The 16,104-nt window shown below is 55.6% G+C and overlaps 1 protein-coding gene across 16 annotated transcripts in view; it reads right to left on the bottom strand.

Moving 5' to 3' along the window:
* FAM120B (family with sequence similarity 120 member B) overlaps positions 1–16,104 on the bottom strand; it is a 91,098-nt gene that overhangs the window by 30,801 nt on the left and 44,193 nt on the right. The window lies entirely within an intron of this gene.

The raw sequence follows: 16,104 nt of genomic DNA, 5'->3' as shown, positions 1-16,104 counted from the left end.
TTCATGCCTTTTCTTTGACGTTAGCATAAACATAAAAAATCAGGGGTTACTTTTACTTGCTACCGTTTTATCGACTATGTGTGGGTTGTGTGTACTGACGTGTGTAGCACCCGCTGAGTTTGGTCACCAGTGCTAAGGCCTGCTCCGTAGAGACGACCTTCCGTCCACAGTCACGCCCTCCGTCAGCGATGATAAAGTTCATGGATTTCTTCCAGACCCTGTACCTTCTACTTTCTTCCTCGGCCTGCCCTTCTGGCCAGAGCTCCCAGCCTCACCAGGGTGCTGGACGGAGGTACCCCGACTCACTCCCTCGAGAGGCAAAGCTCTCAGGACCTCGCCGTTACGGACGCTCTCTGCTGCAGATCTTAACCTTTCCGACGTGAAGGAAGCACCTTCCAGCCTGAGTTTACTGAGTTTTCATCATGAGCAGGTAGTGAATTAAACCACGTACTTTTTCTGCATCCATTAACAAAAACATACGCTTTTTCTTATTGTTATGGGGAATCACACTGGTTTTCAGAGGCTAAATCGGCTTTGTACCAGGTTTATGTATTGCCACATTCAATCTGCTAATATTTCGTCTGGAAGTTCTGAATTTATTCTCACGCAACAGCATGGCCTGTAACTTTCACGGGGCCTCAGTCTTTGGTACCAGGCTCTGCTGGATCGACAGCCCTGACGCTGCCTCTTCCCCGGGTTTGCGGGTGCTCGCCGGGAGCCATCGGGGTCTGTGGCTTCCCTCAGAGGCGACGTCTTCAGTAGATTCAGAACCATTTAGATTCTCTACCCTCTCAGTTCAGTCATGTTATGTTATAGTTTTCAAGGAATATATTTATTTTACCTAATATCTTAAATTTATTGGTATAGTGTGTTCCTAATATCCTCTCATATCTCTTTTTTTTTTTTTGAAGATTTTTATGGATTTGCAAGAGAGAGAACGGGGGTGGGGAGGGCACAGAATCCCAAGCGGACTCCACGGGGAGCGCAGGGCGCGACTGGGGCTCGATCCCACCACCCTGAGATCAGGACCTGGGCCAAAACCAAGAGTAGCTGCTCCACTGGCGGGCGCCCCACTGACGGCCCCTTTAGTGCCCACATGACTACAAGGACGCCCCCTTTCATTCCTCATAGGGGCCACTTGTGTTTTCTCCTCCCCTTTATTGATTCTTGCTCGTCTATTATCGAACCCCCTTTGGGTCTGATCTGCTCATTTCAGGTTCAGAGACATCCGCTCACAGGCTCTCGACGTCTCTTCCTTTCAAACACATTCATTTAATGCTATAAATTTTCTTCTAAGAATGACCTTTGGCTTCATCTGTTAATTTCAATATTACTATTTTCACTGTCATTTGAATTGTTTCATAGTGTCGACTGTGACTTTTTTGCACCCATGAGTCACAAATATACTATTTAACTTTCAAGTAATTGGGAGAGTTGGTTTCTGTTGTTGCTGGTTTCCAGCTCGTTTGTACTGTGGTCCGAAGGCAGAGGGACGGCCTGAGCGTGCGGCTGGGACACCACGAGCACCCAGGGTGCAGGCCAGCCATCCGCGTGCGCACGCCGTCCGGCAACTCTGGGAGCAGCTCTCTGCCCACAAGGTCGGGCGCTCGCGGTGCCCCCAGACGCTGGCCCTTAGGACGCCCCTCCGCTTGCTCCACGCTCTGCAGCGCCCGGATGGGTCGCAGCAGGACTCAACACGGTCTCCGTAAAGGGCCAAGACGGGATCGCTCTAGGCTCTGCTGGCCTCGTACTATCTCTGTTGAACGTTCTTCTGTTAGAAACACTTTAAAGATGTAAGAACCGTTCTTGGCCGCAGGCCGAGCCGGCCCACGGGGCCAGGGTGCTGAGCCCTGTTTTCAGGTCTGCCTCCGAGGTGTTTCTCTTCGTGGTCCCGCGAGTCTTCGTCTCGAGTGGTTTTGGAGCTGCCCGTGCTGGGTCACGACGCGCTCCTGGTACCGAGCAGCTAAGTCCCCGCTCACCACACCAGTCTCTCCGGCTGACAGCACAGCTCACCGGTGCCCTCACCTGCCAGTGTCTGGGTGTCCGTCCCTCCATCTCAGCTGTCTGTCTGCTGGGCGCTACACGGCTGGTTTGGGATTTTTGCTTTGCAGTGAGGACAGGTCACAGGAAGCTGCCGAGATGGTATGGAAGGTCCCACGGACGCAGCGTCGTTCCCCGTAGTGCTAACCCCCTCCCTTCCACAGGATGGCACAGGACGGGCGACAGGCCCTTCCGCAGGGGCGGACGTGTGTGGGGTGTGTGGTCGTGGGCAGCACCGTCCCATACAGAGCTGCTCCCGCCGCAAAGCCTTCCCTCGAGCTGACTGGAGTCACCTGCCCCGCCCCAGCCCCCACCCTCCAGCCGTGGCATTCCAAGTGCAAGGCCGCGGGGGGCGCGGCTTCCTCCCTCCGCACAACCCCGAGGTGCGCTCACGCGGCTGCGTGTGTCAAGCCCCCCCACCCCGCAGCGTGGATGGGCCAGCTGGGTGGAGCGTTTGTTTGCCTGTTTAAGGACATTTTTCTTGTCTCCGGCTCTTGCCGTCACACGTGCAGCTGCTGAGAATGCTCACGTCCGGGTTCGGGGGGAGCAGGTCTTCGTTTCTGTGGGACGAACGCCAAGAGGGGGCTGGGGTGCCGGGGTGCCGGGGCACGGGGTAAGCATGCGCTCAGCCACTCAAGACCTGCGCACCCGCCCGGAGCGGTCCCCCTCGCGAAGGAGACAGGCCGCGAGGACGCCGTGCGCCGTCTGGCTGCTCTGACACCCGCACGCTGGCCCCTCGCGGCGGCGCCGGTGAACGCCGCAGGGCTGCCCACCTGCTTCCGGGCCAACACCTTTCCCAGTGAAATGTCTGTCTGTCGCCCACGTTCTGAGCGGACAGTTTGGTTTTCGCTACTGAGTTTTGAGGCTCCTCGTGTTTTCTCCTCACAGGACGTCGTCAGACGTGTGTTGACAAGTATTTCCTCCCATCCTGTGCTTGTCATTCCTTATTTTTACAGACCAAAGGTTTTTAATTTTGATGAAGTCCAACTTAATAATTTTTTTATGGATCATGCTTTTGATGTGAAACCTAAGAATTCTTTACCCAGGCCCAGATTCCTAAGTTTTCTGTGTTTTGCCCAAGTTCTGTGTGGCACATTCTGCATGTAGCTCAGGCTTCTACTCGACTTAATCTTTTGCACGAGTGGGGAGGTGAAGGTCATGACTCCTGTTTTGTCCGTGGTCGTGCAACTGCTCCAGCACCACCTGTTCACAAGACGTCTGTGCTTCGCCAACGCCGGGCGGGCGGCAGGGCCTGTGTGGCCCGCTTGGGTCTCTGACGCGCGGCCACTCCGGGTCTTGACGGGTGTAGTCCCGGAGCAAGCTCTGCTACCAGCTATGCTCCTCCCGCGTTATTATTCCTTTTCAGAACCGTTTTGGCTGCACCTGAGTTCTTTTGCTCTTCCTAGAATTCTTAGAATAATCTTGTCGTATCAATATCAACAAAAGCCTTGCTGGGATTTTGCTAGGAACTGTCCACCAGCTCGGGGAGAAGGGACGCTCCGTGGGGCCGACGTCCGTGAGGACGGCGTGTCCGCCTGGCTGGGAACGTAAGCCGCCCCTGCCTGCTTCCGCCAGCTTTTCGTGCTTCTCAGCACACAGACACTGTCCACGTCTGTGAGGAACAAGCTAAGCGCTGTTACCCCTTACACTTTAGTATACAGAGACGCAACCGTGGTCCGTTCTGTGCCGATCTTCAGCCTGAGACCTTGCTGAACTCACCAAGTGTTCTGATAGATTCCTTGGGATTCTGTGTGCAGTCGTGCCGTCTGCAAAGTGGGACCGTTCCGTCCCAGGTGATCTGGATGCCTCTTATCCCTTTCCCGCCTCAGGGCACAGGCCACACACGCGGGCTCCGTGCTTATACTCCGCGGGCGGCGCGAGGGCACGTCGGGCCTTAGTCGCCGAGACGGGACACACCCGGGGGGCCGCCCGCGGTGCTGACTGGCGAGCGTCATGTCGGCTGCAGGGAACTGTAGATATTCTCTGTCGAGCTGGAAAGGGTCCCCTCCCCTCTTCCTACTCTGCTGGGGTTTTATCACAAATGGCTCTTGAATTCTGTGAAATGGCTTTTCTGAGTACTTGATATGATCGTGTGATTTTCCTCAGTAGCCGAGGACAGAATTACACAGATATTTGAACTCTGAATCAGCCATGCATCCGGCAATAAACCACCCCACTTGCTCATGGTAGATACTTCTTTTACACATTGCTTGGTACAACCTGCTAACGTTCTGTGAAGGATTTCTGTGTGTTCATGAGGGACACTGGCCTGACATGTTTTTGGTTTTTTTTAGATTCATTTATCTGGTTTTGGAATCAGGGTAGTACTGGCCTCGCTGGGAAGTATTCCATCTTCTCATGCTTTCTGGAAGACACTGCATAGAACTGATATTAATTCTTTGAATGCTAAAAATAATTAAAAATAATCTAAAAAAATTCTTTGAATGCTGATAGGTGGATCCAGTGAAACCAACTGGGCTACAGATGTATTTTGGAGAGAGTCTTAAAAACTATGACCGGGATCCCCTGAGCGGTCATCTGGCCGTGTAGACTATTAGATAATGGGTGGACTGCAGCCGTTGTGCTCTGGGGGCTCTGGTCCACTAAGGCTCCCCTGCTCGATCTGTGCGCAAGGCTGCCTGGAGCATTCCACTAACCCTTCTGCTCGCGACGGCCTGTGTGACACCTGGGCTACTCCTGACCGTGGCCAGTTATGTTTTCTCCTTTCTTTTTTTTTTTTTTTTTTTTAATTTATTTATGATAGAGAGAGAGAGAGAGAGAGAGAGGCAGGCAGAGACATAGGCAGAGGGAGAAGCAGGCTCCATGCACCGGGAGCCCGATGTGGGATTCGATCCCGGGTCTCCAGGATCGCGCCCTGGGCCAAAGGCAGGCGCCAAACCGCTGCGCCACCCAGGGATCCCTGTTTTCTCCTTTCTTACCAGGCAGAGTCTGGAGCAAAGGTGGCTCCCAATGCTCGGCTGATCTTCCTGGGCTTGTTTTCTGTAATCTTGACTTAGTAGTTCTTTATGACTCTTTCAGCCATCTGATACTTTAAGATTTATTTAAAAAAATTTTTTTTAGGTCTTCTATTTGTCTTTAGCAGGAAAAAATGCATCCAGACTACCTCCGTCTCCCACTCTGGAAGACAGCTCTAGCGCTTGGTCTCTACCAGGATTCTCAATACTTTCATTATCATGAACAATTTCGGCAGCCTGGGGAAAAAAAAACCCCTACAGATCTGTCCCAGAGTAACATTAGATACAAACAATAAAATAATAATCTTATAAGACAATTAATCATAAAGAACTATAGTTTTAAAAATAACATAAATTTACAATGTAAGAATTTACCCATTTCTTTGTATATCTTTTTATTTATTTATTAAGATTTTATCCAATCACTTGGAGGGAGACAGTGAGCGAGTGCACACAAGCAGTGGGGGCAGAGGGAGAGGGAGAAGCAGACTCCCTGGCGGAGCAGGGAGCCCCTCGTGGAACTCAATCCCAGGACCCTGGCTGGGATCACGACCTGAGCTGAAGGCAGATGCTTCACCAAGGAGCCCCCCGGCGCCCCTCTGTGTATCTCTAGGTAATAAGAGAGAGCAGCGGGTATAGTGACTAATCTGGGCACAAGGATGATGGCAAAGGACACACACTGGTCTCTACAACTATAACGAGACATGGGATCCTCCAAGATTCCTACGGGTGACACCGATGCAGCTGCTGCTATTATTACTGTGATTTGTTGACTCTGTCTTAAAGGAAATGAGGAATTTCAGTTAGAAGTTGGTGAAAATAAAGATGTATTTTTTTCCTGTTATCCCATGCACAACAGCAATTCTGGGCATGACGAAAATAAACACGCGGCGCCAGGTGAGCACTTTAAATAGATGGGCCACGAGTCCTTATGTTAACGCCGGCTTTGCCGGAAGGCTTGCAAAGCGTGCTGAGGATAATTCCGACAGACGTGGGCATTTTTGGAACCTCTACTACATTTTCATTATCAGGCACTAAAAATAAATTCTAAACCAAGAAAAACACATTAAATCAGAAATAAAGTCACAGTCCTGAAGGGCTGGGAGTGCTGATCATTTCATTTCTCAATCACTTCCCTTTGGACCCCCACTTTGCGGGGCTCCATTCTTGGGGCTTCTCCGCAGCCCTTGGGGGCGTGCAGGGTCAGGGAAGGCCACATGAGCCCCGAGAGATGCGCACCCCGTGGGCCATACTTCAGGGGGACACATCCTTGTCCCCCCCTCGGGTGTCCGAGCACCCATGCCTGCACCCGGCCGGCCCTCAGCTCAGGGGCAGCCTTCCCCCCTCGCCACCCCCAGGCCCCACCGCGAGGAGGCCCCACTCTCCAGAACCTGCTCCAGTGCAGTCCAGCACGCACGTCCTCATCCTTGTCCTCCTGCCTGCCCCCCGCCCGGGCGCCCTGCCCCTGGGGCCGTGTTCCTGGCTAGCTCCCTGCCGTCCTGAGGGGGCTGTTCTCAGGGGCCCCCATGGACAGCCTGACGCTAACGTCCTCCTCCCAACGTGGGCACGTCTGCCACATCCATCTCCAGCGCCAACACTCCCCATGCTCAGACGTGCAGGCCCCATGACCCACATACACCTCACATGTGACCGTGTGCCGACCAAGGCCCTCGTGTCTCCCTGGGACCCCCGACCGGGACACGGCATGCTCGCGCCTGGGTCCTCCCCTGGGCCCTGCCCAGCCCGCCTCCCGGACGCTTCTCACGGTCCTGTCCACCCGCACCCCATGCTTGGCCCCTCGCCTCTACCTGTTGAGACCGCACATGAGGACCCAGGGCTTCCTGTCCCTTTGCTGCCCGAAGCCCCGACCACACCCCCGGGGAGCCCCAGCTGTGAGCAGAGCCACCTCTTCAGTCTCTAAGCTGCACAATGAACCCAACCAATTTCTTTGCTCCCCGCAAGGCCTTCCTGTCCTGCCCTACTCTCCCCTCCGATCCATCAAATTCCAGCCTGGAGGCACAGGCCCTCCCGCCCCAGGAGGCCGCTGCTCACCTGTCCCGTGCCTGCTGGACCCACCCTCCCGGGAAGGCCGCCTTCCTCTCCTGCATGCCCAGGCCCGGTCTGGCAGTGAGTGAGTGAGTTTGCTGTTCCAATATGAGAATGTGCTAGATGCTGCTTCTGCCCTGCAGATGGATGGGTGGAGGGCTCTGTATTAGGAAACGGCTTGACTCCACTCCAGGACACGGTGCTTATGGACAAGGACAGGATCACTGCCCTCCCGTGCGCGTGCCTGTGACACGGGCGAGCTGTGACCCCACGCGGGCCAGAGGCCACGGCAGCCCGGCCTGAGCACAACCCCGGCCCGGGGTGCTCGCTGGTCCAAGCCGGGATGCAGGCCCCAGCACGGCTAACGCTGCAGGAGGGCCCTAGGGCACAGCCACTGCAGGAGAGCCAGAGCGGGGTGTCCCCGTGCCAGCCGAGGGTCGGGGGGAGATCACCCACCTCCTGAGGCCTCCATGGTCTAGTCTGGGCCCAGGGAGTCAGGGCAGTGGATGAGCTGCCCGAGCGGGGCTATTGTGAGGGCCCCGCCGTCCAGGAGCTCCAGCCTAACAGGAGGAAGGCATCTTCTCCGCCCCAACATGACAGACTGCGGTCCCCCCAAAGCCCTCCTCTATCAGCCTAGATGCCGCGTCGCCCTGTGCCACGCCAGGGGCAGAGGAAGGATAGTAACACGGCAGCGTCCGCACGTCCCTGGGCACCGCGTGGGGAACCAGAGTCTGCTCCTGGGAAATAACCAACCTCAGGTGACAGCGTTCGCTCCAGAGATTAGAACGTGCTGAACTGAGTCGGGCATCTCCTTACGCTGGGTCACATCTGTATCCAGGCCACAGTGCACAGACTTGTACACACGGGGCTCCGGGCACGGGCCCTGACTGCGCCAGCGCCCCGCAAACAGCACTGAAGGCCCACGCCGGACGTCCCCGCAGACAAACACAACGGCCACCCGGCCGCATGGACGTGCTACCCCAGGGGAGTCGGCGTCAGCGGGCCTGGGGCTCCGGCTTCTTGTTTGCAGCCGTCCCGACACCCACTCACACTAACAAGAAGACAATTTCTCTATTTCTCCTGACGTCTCACATGAAGGCCCCACAGCAGAGCAGAGAAGCACAGCTGACTGAAGGCCAGGCCAGCCTGCTGGGAACTCCGGAGCCTGAGGAACCAGGACGGGAAGAGCACGGCCTGCGAGGGTCCCCAGGGCACGGCTCCCTGCACCCATCCCAGGGACCCCTGCAGACCCCCCACATCCTCATCCCCCACTGAGCCATGGGGCACCCACCCCAGGGACCCCTGCAACCCCCCACGTCCTCACCCCCCACTGAGCCACGGGGCACCCACCCCAGGGACCCCTGCAACCCCCCACGTCCTCACCCCCCACTGAGCCACGGGGCACCCACCCCAGGGACCCCTGCAACCCCCCACGTCCTCACCCCCCACTGAGCCACGGGGCACCCACCCCAGGGACCCCTGCAGACCCCCCACGTCCTCACCCCCCGCACTGAGCCCCTGGGCACCCACCCCAGGGAACTGCTCCCCCGCCTCCACTCCTACATCATTGCACATCAGGGTGGCATATCCACCTCTGCAGCGACACTGTCAGACCTGCAGCCACCTGAGAGGATACAATCTACTCACAACTGTACAATTACTGAAAGAACCAGGTTCACAAGAACCATAACAGACTAGTGTTTGCAAGAAACAGGAGGAGGCAACACTGGAGGATCAGCTGTACTTCCACTGCTCTCCTTCACCGCCTGCACCTCTGCTCACCCGGGACATCCCCCATCAGCACACGCCAGCAACAGGGGATACAGTCGGTTCTGGGTTCTGACTTCCCGACATCCTGCCCCTGGGAGAACTTCAGGCTCAGATGTGCCACAGGCAGGACGTGTCGGAGCAAGAGCGAGGGGCAGGCCCTGGGTCAGGAGGGAGAAGGCACAGACCGCCCGACCCGGGCAGCGTGAGCTGTAGCTGCGGGCGCGCCACGGCCCGGGGGACACACTGCGGGGCACCCCTGTCCTGTGGGGGCAGCAGGGGACAGGCAACAGGACAAGCACATCTCAGGGACCCCATCCCTCCACCCTGGCACACTGCTGCCAACCTGTGCAATGCGGTTTGGAAAAGGAAGGTTAAGATGCAAAGTATGTTGGGCCCCTGGTGGCTCAGGGGTTGAGCATCTGCTTTCAGCTCAGGGCGTGACCCCGGGGTCCTGAGATCGAGTCCTGAGTTGGGCTCCCTGCAGGGAGCCTGCTTCTCCCTCTGCCTGTGTCTCTGCCTCTCAGGAATAAATAAAATTTAAAAAAAGGACACAAAGTATATCCTAAGATTTGTTTCCACTGTAGAAAAATACATTTTATTTGAAGACTGATTCATGAAGACAAAGCACTCCTACGAGCACTGTAGCAGACACAGAAGTACAGCGACAGGTGAAAGTACTAAGCAAATCAGCACCCAAATACCGTCAACGCACAGATTCCATAAAAGTCATAAAAAACTCAGCTTCCACCCCAAATAAGTGAGAAGATATTTCAATTCATGGAAACAAAACTCACTGAGCACCCGCTGAACTGAGAACAGAGAAGACCCGGGTGGAGTGAAGCCGAGTGTGCAGTCCCAAGGGGCTGCAGCCCAGGGGTGCGAGGACAGCACGAACCCCAGGACCAGGACAGGGACCCTCAGGCAGAAGGAAGGGACAGGCCCTGCAGATCTGGTGACATTGGTGAGGCGTCACTGGGCACACAGCCGCCCCGCGCAGGTATCGCAGGTGAGCACAGGTCCTTCCAGCAGGAAAGGAATCCCTCGGCGCAGGGTGTGCAGGAGGCCGGGAGGCCAGGTCTGGGCAGCACCAGCCTGTCGGGGGGCTTCGGGAGGGACGGAGGACACGGAAGGCCAGGCCATGGCCCAGCGTGACACCCCTGAGCATCCGTCCTGGGCCGCTGCCCCAGGTGCAAGCAACCTGCAGAGGGGAGGCCAGAGGCCAGTCTCAACATCCCGGGGCAGCGTGGCCGGGGGCAAGGGGACAGCGAGGACAGCAGAGTGGGGCGCCTGTCTGCCAACAGCTTCAGTTCTGAAGCTCCAGCACCGTGCGGGGCACCGGGACACACACACGGAGCCTCCACACTGAGGCCGTCCCACCTGTGGCTGCTGCAGCTGCCAGGGTCCTGCGGCGCCAACAGACGCTGCGAGGGGGACACGCGAGGCTGTGCAGCAAGCAGCGTCTCTGCAGGGGACTCCTGCATCCACCCCCTCAGGGGCAGCTTAGCTGTGGGGCATCCATGCAGCCAGGTGGATCGTCTGGGCCCTTCTGCACCGTGACACCGGGAGCCAGAGATGTCCCGAACGACGCACATGTCCTCACTCGAACGACGCCTGGAAGGACGGCTGTGGCCACTGAGGATCTGTGCTTCCCTCGGGGCTCCACAGACCAGAGAAACGGCTCATTTCCGGCCGGGACGGCAGCACAGGAAAGGCACGGGGTCGGCCAGCATCACGAGAGCCCTCTCCTGCTCCTCCACAAACGTGCCTGCATCCTGGAGCTCACAGCCTCCAAAGTGTGCCCGGGGGACATGCAGTGTGACCGCAGGGCCAAGGGGCCAGGGCCCAGGAGGTGACAGGTCAGCTCCCCGTGACCGGCTGCTGGAGCTGGGAGGGCACCTCCCCCCAGCCCCCAAGACCTAGTCAGCCGACCCTCGGAGGAGCCCGTCTGGGTCCTGTGGGCACGAGGGTACCTGCTTGCCGCCACGTATCTAATCTGTCCAGGGAGTCTTCACCTTCTGTACTTGTGTCAACTTTAAAAGTTCCAATAGGGATCCCTGGGTGGCGCAGCGGTTTGGCGCCTGCCTTTGGCCCAGGGCGCGATCCTGGAGACCCGGGATCGAGTCCCACGTCGGGCTCCCGGTGCATGGAGCCTGCTTCTCCCTCCGCCTGTGTCTCTGCCTCTCTCTCTCTCTCTCTGTGACTATCATAAATAAATAAAAAATTAAAAAAAAAAAATTAAAAAAAAAAAAAAAGTTCCAATAGATTTGGGCGGCCCAAGTGGCTTAGCACCACCTTGGCCCAGGACATGACCCCAGGGTTCCAGGATCGAGTCCCACATCGGGCTCCCTGCATGGAGCCTGCTTCTCCCTCTGCCTGTGTCTCTGCCTCTCTCTCTCTCCGTGTCTCTCATGAATAAATAAATACAATCTTAAAAAAAATAAATAAAAAGTAAAAGCTTTAATAGATTCTACTTTTTTCCTTAAGATTGTATTTATTTATTTATTCATGAGAGACACGGAGAGAGAGAGAGGCAGAGACACAGGCAGAGGGAGAAGCAGGCTCCATGCAGGGAGCCCGATGTGGGACTCGATCCTGGAACCCTGGGGTCATGTCCTGGGCCGAGGGTGGACGCTCAACCGCTGAGCCCTGCAGGGACCCCTGACTAAAGATCTTTTAATGGAAGATTTCTACAGTTGCTTTTACCCAGGAGGTTGTTTGGGGAGACGACAGGAAGCATGACCACGCAGCGGCGTCCCAGCCCAGGCCAACTCCCCGAGCACAGCCTGAGCCCGCAGCCTGCCTGCACCGCCTCCAAGGTCCCGCTCGTCCTGCCTCCAGCAGACGACAGTGTCTTCAGACCTCAAACGTACCGAGCACCTGACACTTGTACAGCATCCAGCAGGTGACGCGGAGGACGAACAATGAACAAGCCAACATCGATGACCCCCCAGCTCCCAAACCCCAAACCCAGACTTCAGCAGAGGTGGGCTGGACTCCAGAGCAGAATGTACCCTCACCAACCCCGTCAGGGGGCCTCAGCCACGACACCCACCTTCATCTCTCTCACAATGTAACAAGATAGAACTTTTCTTTCTCTCTAAAGAATGGTATAAAAATTACTGCAGGGATGCCCAGGGGGCTCAGTGGCTGAGCATCTGCCTTCAGCCCAGGGCGTGACCCCGGGGTCCCGGGACCGAGTCCCGCATCGGGCTTCCCGCAGGGAACCTGCTTCTCCCTCTGCCCATGTCTCTGCCTCTCTGTGTCTCTCATGAATAAATACTATCTTTAAAAAAATTACTGTAAAATATTTATAACTTTTCTAAAAAAACCAACAGCCTACTTTGCAAGGTATAGTGCCGTCCTCATGCCTGAGTGTGTTCTGGGCCCAGCACAGAGACCAGCGGCATGCTCTCAGTCCTCAAGAAACGCCGTGCAGTGACCTTCCTCCTCAAAGGAAAGTTGCAGAAGCACTAGATGAGTCCTGGAGGTGAAGGGTGGCTGTTCCAGCTGACACCACCAAGGCCCCAGCAGGGGAGGGACGCAGAGCGTGGTGAGGAGCAGCAACGACAGGACATCAGGAGAACATTGTGCTTAGTGCAGGTGCCCAGGGGGCTGAGTGTCCAGAACAAGCGAGGTCGTCCTAAAGTCAGGTCCTGCCCGAGGCCCCCGGGGGATATGTCACCCAGGAGCTGCTGCCGGCATGGGCGCCGTGGCCCGGAGCACACATGCAGTTCACCCATCTGAGACGCCGCGTCCACAAGGACCCAGCCATGCCCTGTGTGTGTGCGGTGCCGCTGGCGCTGGGACGAGGGGCACGGCGCGCCGACACCAGCACAGCAGGTGCGCCCACAGCAGATCTCGAGAAGTCCTCCCTGTGGCACTGGAAGAGACACTGACAACACAGCACCCTCTGCTGAGACCCCAAGAACCCACCCCAAGCTGCTGAGCGAGGGGCTTCCCAGGTCGCTTGCTCGGCGAGACTGCCTACTGCCTAGCGGAGTGTCCCTCCTCACTCTGCGGACACCCCAACCTCGTCCTGTCCACATCCTTAACCCCGGGTGCCCACAGGGCTGCACAAGCCAAGTGTGTACAGTACAGTGCACACGCCGGGTCCCCGAGCACCGGCAGGGGACGGTCACGGCAGGTCCCGGTGGGCCTGCCCTCTGTGCGTGGGCACAGCAAGCGCCCCTGCACCTTCCTAATTACAGGTGATACCACTTCCCTTCTTCCCTTCTTCTCTCCCATGACTGCCGCAGGTTCAGTTCCCGTACTCCTCACCCCGAGAGCAGCCTCGTGTCTGAATGAACGCGTGTGTGCACGTAACGCCAGCTGCCGTCTCCACGCGGAAAATCCCATCACGCGGATTATTAATGAATGTCACTCTGTACACCATTTTAAAGTTCTATTTGACCTGCTGGGACAAGAAAAATAACGCTGGGTGCGAACCTAACAGGGCATTTGAAGATTCCCATGAGCACCAGTGGGCAGGGGCACTAGGCCCTGCAGCCGTGTAGGTCCACAGCTTGTGGTGAAGACAAGGGTGGGGGACCAAAGGCACAGCTAAGCCCCTGACGACTGCCCCTGGGCAGTGGGAGCGGAGTGAGACCTGGGGGGCCATGCCCGCCACCTCACGGCAGCTCCACAACCAACCCAATCCCAGAGCGGCCACGAGGCCTCTGAAATCCGTGTTTCCAGGCTCACCGCTGGTAAAACAAACCTGACCCACCCTTCCTCCTGGGACACTCGCCGCAGGGGCCCTCTGGGGGTCCCTGGAGCTGCCCAGTTACAGTGCCTCCAGGGAACCCATGTCAGTCACAGCTGCCGCAGATCTCGCTTCTGCTGGAGAAGCTCAAACAACGGGGAAGGTTCCGGCCAGCCTGGCAAGCACAGGGCCTGGGGGAGAGGACCCCACGCAGCGGGCACTCTCCCGCAGGTGCCCCCGCCCAGAAAAGACCCCTGGTGGGTGTCGAGAGCCGACTCCACCTCGGCTCTGCCCAAGAACAAGGCAGCGGTGGGACCACGCACGCGAGTCCAACCGAGAGTACCCACGCGGTATTTACAAGGGGGAAGTCAGGCTCTGCCGTTTGTTCCTAAGAACTTGTTCAAGGTCATGCAACTAGCAGGGAAGGAGCCAGAATCAGCATCGACTCCAGTTCGTCCTACCGCCCACATGCACCAGGCAGATGGCACGACCTCCAACTCCCCTTCCCTTCTGCCTGCTTGGCTGCCTGTTTAATTCTACCAGGAGGGGAGATGAGAGCAGCAGGCCAGTGGCAGCAGGACAGCCGTCTGGGAGGAAGGCCACACAGCTGGGGCTACAATCTAGTGTTAAGAATTGTATTAACCTACTAATAACTGAAAGTTCACTTTTTAAAATTGTGTTTTGCCAAAAGGAGGGACAGCCATCAGCTAACATCATCCCCAGTGGTGAAAAGCTGAGAGCTGGAAACAAGATGAGGATGTCCACTCTCGCCGCCTTTCTTCAACACAGGACTGCAAGTCCCAGCCACAGCAACCAGCTCAGGGGAAGCAACACAAGCGTCCACATGGAAAGGAACGAGTAAAACTCACTATCTTCAAATAACAAGATACTATACATAGGAAATCCTTAAGACGCCACCAAAAGATGGTTAGAACTAATCAATGTATTCAATAAAGCTGCAGGATACGACGTCAATACACGAAATCTGTGCCATTTCTATGCAGTAATAAGGAGCTATCAGAAAGAGAAATTAGGAGAATAGTCCCATTTACAACCGCATCAAAAAGAAGAAGATCCCCGGGAATAAATACAACCAGGGAGGTGAAAACCTGCTCTCTGAAAACTATAAACCACTGATCAAAGAACATGAAGATGACGTGAGCAAATGGAAAGACAGTCGTGCCCATGGGCTGGAAGAACAAGTACTGATAAAATGTCCATACTATCCAACAAAACACCCCACGAGCAGGTGCGCTACGATCACAGAGCTGGAGGTGTCACGTCCCCGATTCCACGCCGTATTACAGGGCTACGGCCACCAAAGCAGTAGGTACTGGCATAACAACAGACACAAATCAACGGCACGGAGTAGAGAGGTCAAAAGTCAGCCTATGCATACGTGGCCAGTTACCTCCCACACTTACTACGAAGGGCCATCGCTAAAAAGACAAAAGGTAAGTGCCGGCGAGGACGCGGAGAAAGGGGAACCCACGTGCGCTGCTGGTGGCAATGCAGGCTGGTGCAGCCTCCCTGGGGAACAGCGTGGAGGCTCCTCAAAAACCCAACATGGAACTTCCCCACATTCCAGCACGCAACTTCCCGGGATAAGTCACTGTCGTGAGGAGGCTGTGCAGCCCACGCTCACTGCAGCATCACTCACAGCAGACGACAGGCTATGCAGACAACCCGATGTCGGTCACCTGGTGAGTGCACTAAGGCGGTGTGGCGTATATTCCCGACGCGGCATTATTCAGCTATAAAAAAAGTGAAATCTTAAAAAAAAAAAAAAAAGGGAAATCTTGCCATTAGTGGGAACGTGGATGGACCTTGAGGACATTATGCTAAGTAAAATAAGTCCGAGAAAGACAAATACTGTGATTTCACGTCTCTGTGCAATCTTCTACACAGAGAACGGTGGTCACTGGGGGCAGGGACGGCTAAAGTGGGTGAAGGTCAGAAGGGACGTCCAGTGACGGCACTAGTAAGCGGCGGGCATCACGTCCAGCGTGCGGACCACGGTTAGCAATACTGTGCTGCGTATCTGAACGTTGCTGAGAGCATAAATATAAAAAGTTCTCATCACAAGAAAAAAATTCTGTAACTCCGTGCTGACGTATACTAACCGGACTTGCTGCGTGATCACTGCACAACGTACACAAACACCGCGGCACATAACGTGTCAATTACAGCTCAGAGACAAAGAATTCATTAAACTTCTAATAACCCAAAATTCACTTGTTAAAATTGTGTCTGGCCAAAAGGAGGAAAAAATATCCACTTTTAAAAATAACTTTCTTGAATACAATGTAACAAAACTGCTAACACACAAAACCTGGCACCGTCCCTTTAGTTGGACAGCTGGGAGGAGCAGTTTATGGGGTAAACCTGGCAAGCAGGAGTTGGGACATTAAGTCAGAAGTTATTTGTAAATGAAATGTAATAGTTTTTTTCCCCTGGAAAGACAAGTGAAAACTAATTCAATTAACTAGAATCTATGGATAAAACTCCTTATCGTTACCCAATGGCATTTATAAAGCAAAGTCTTAAGTTTCCACCAACGACTGACCTGAC

The sequence above is a fragment of the Vulpes vulpes genome, chromosome 1, assembly GCF_048418805.1.
Source record: "Vulpes vulpes isolate BD-2025 chromosome 1, VulVul3, whole genome shotgun sequence".
NCBI lineage: Eukaryota > Metazoa > Chordata > Mammalia > Carnivora > Canidae > Vulpes > Vulpes vulpes.
This window is presented reverse-complemented; position numbering and strand designations above follow the sequence as displayed.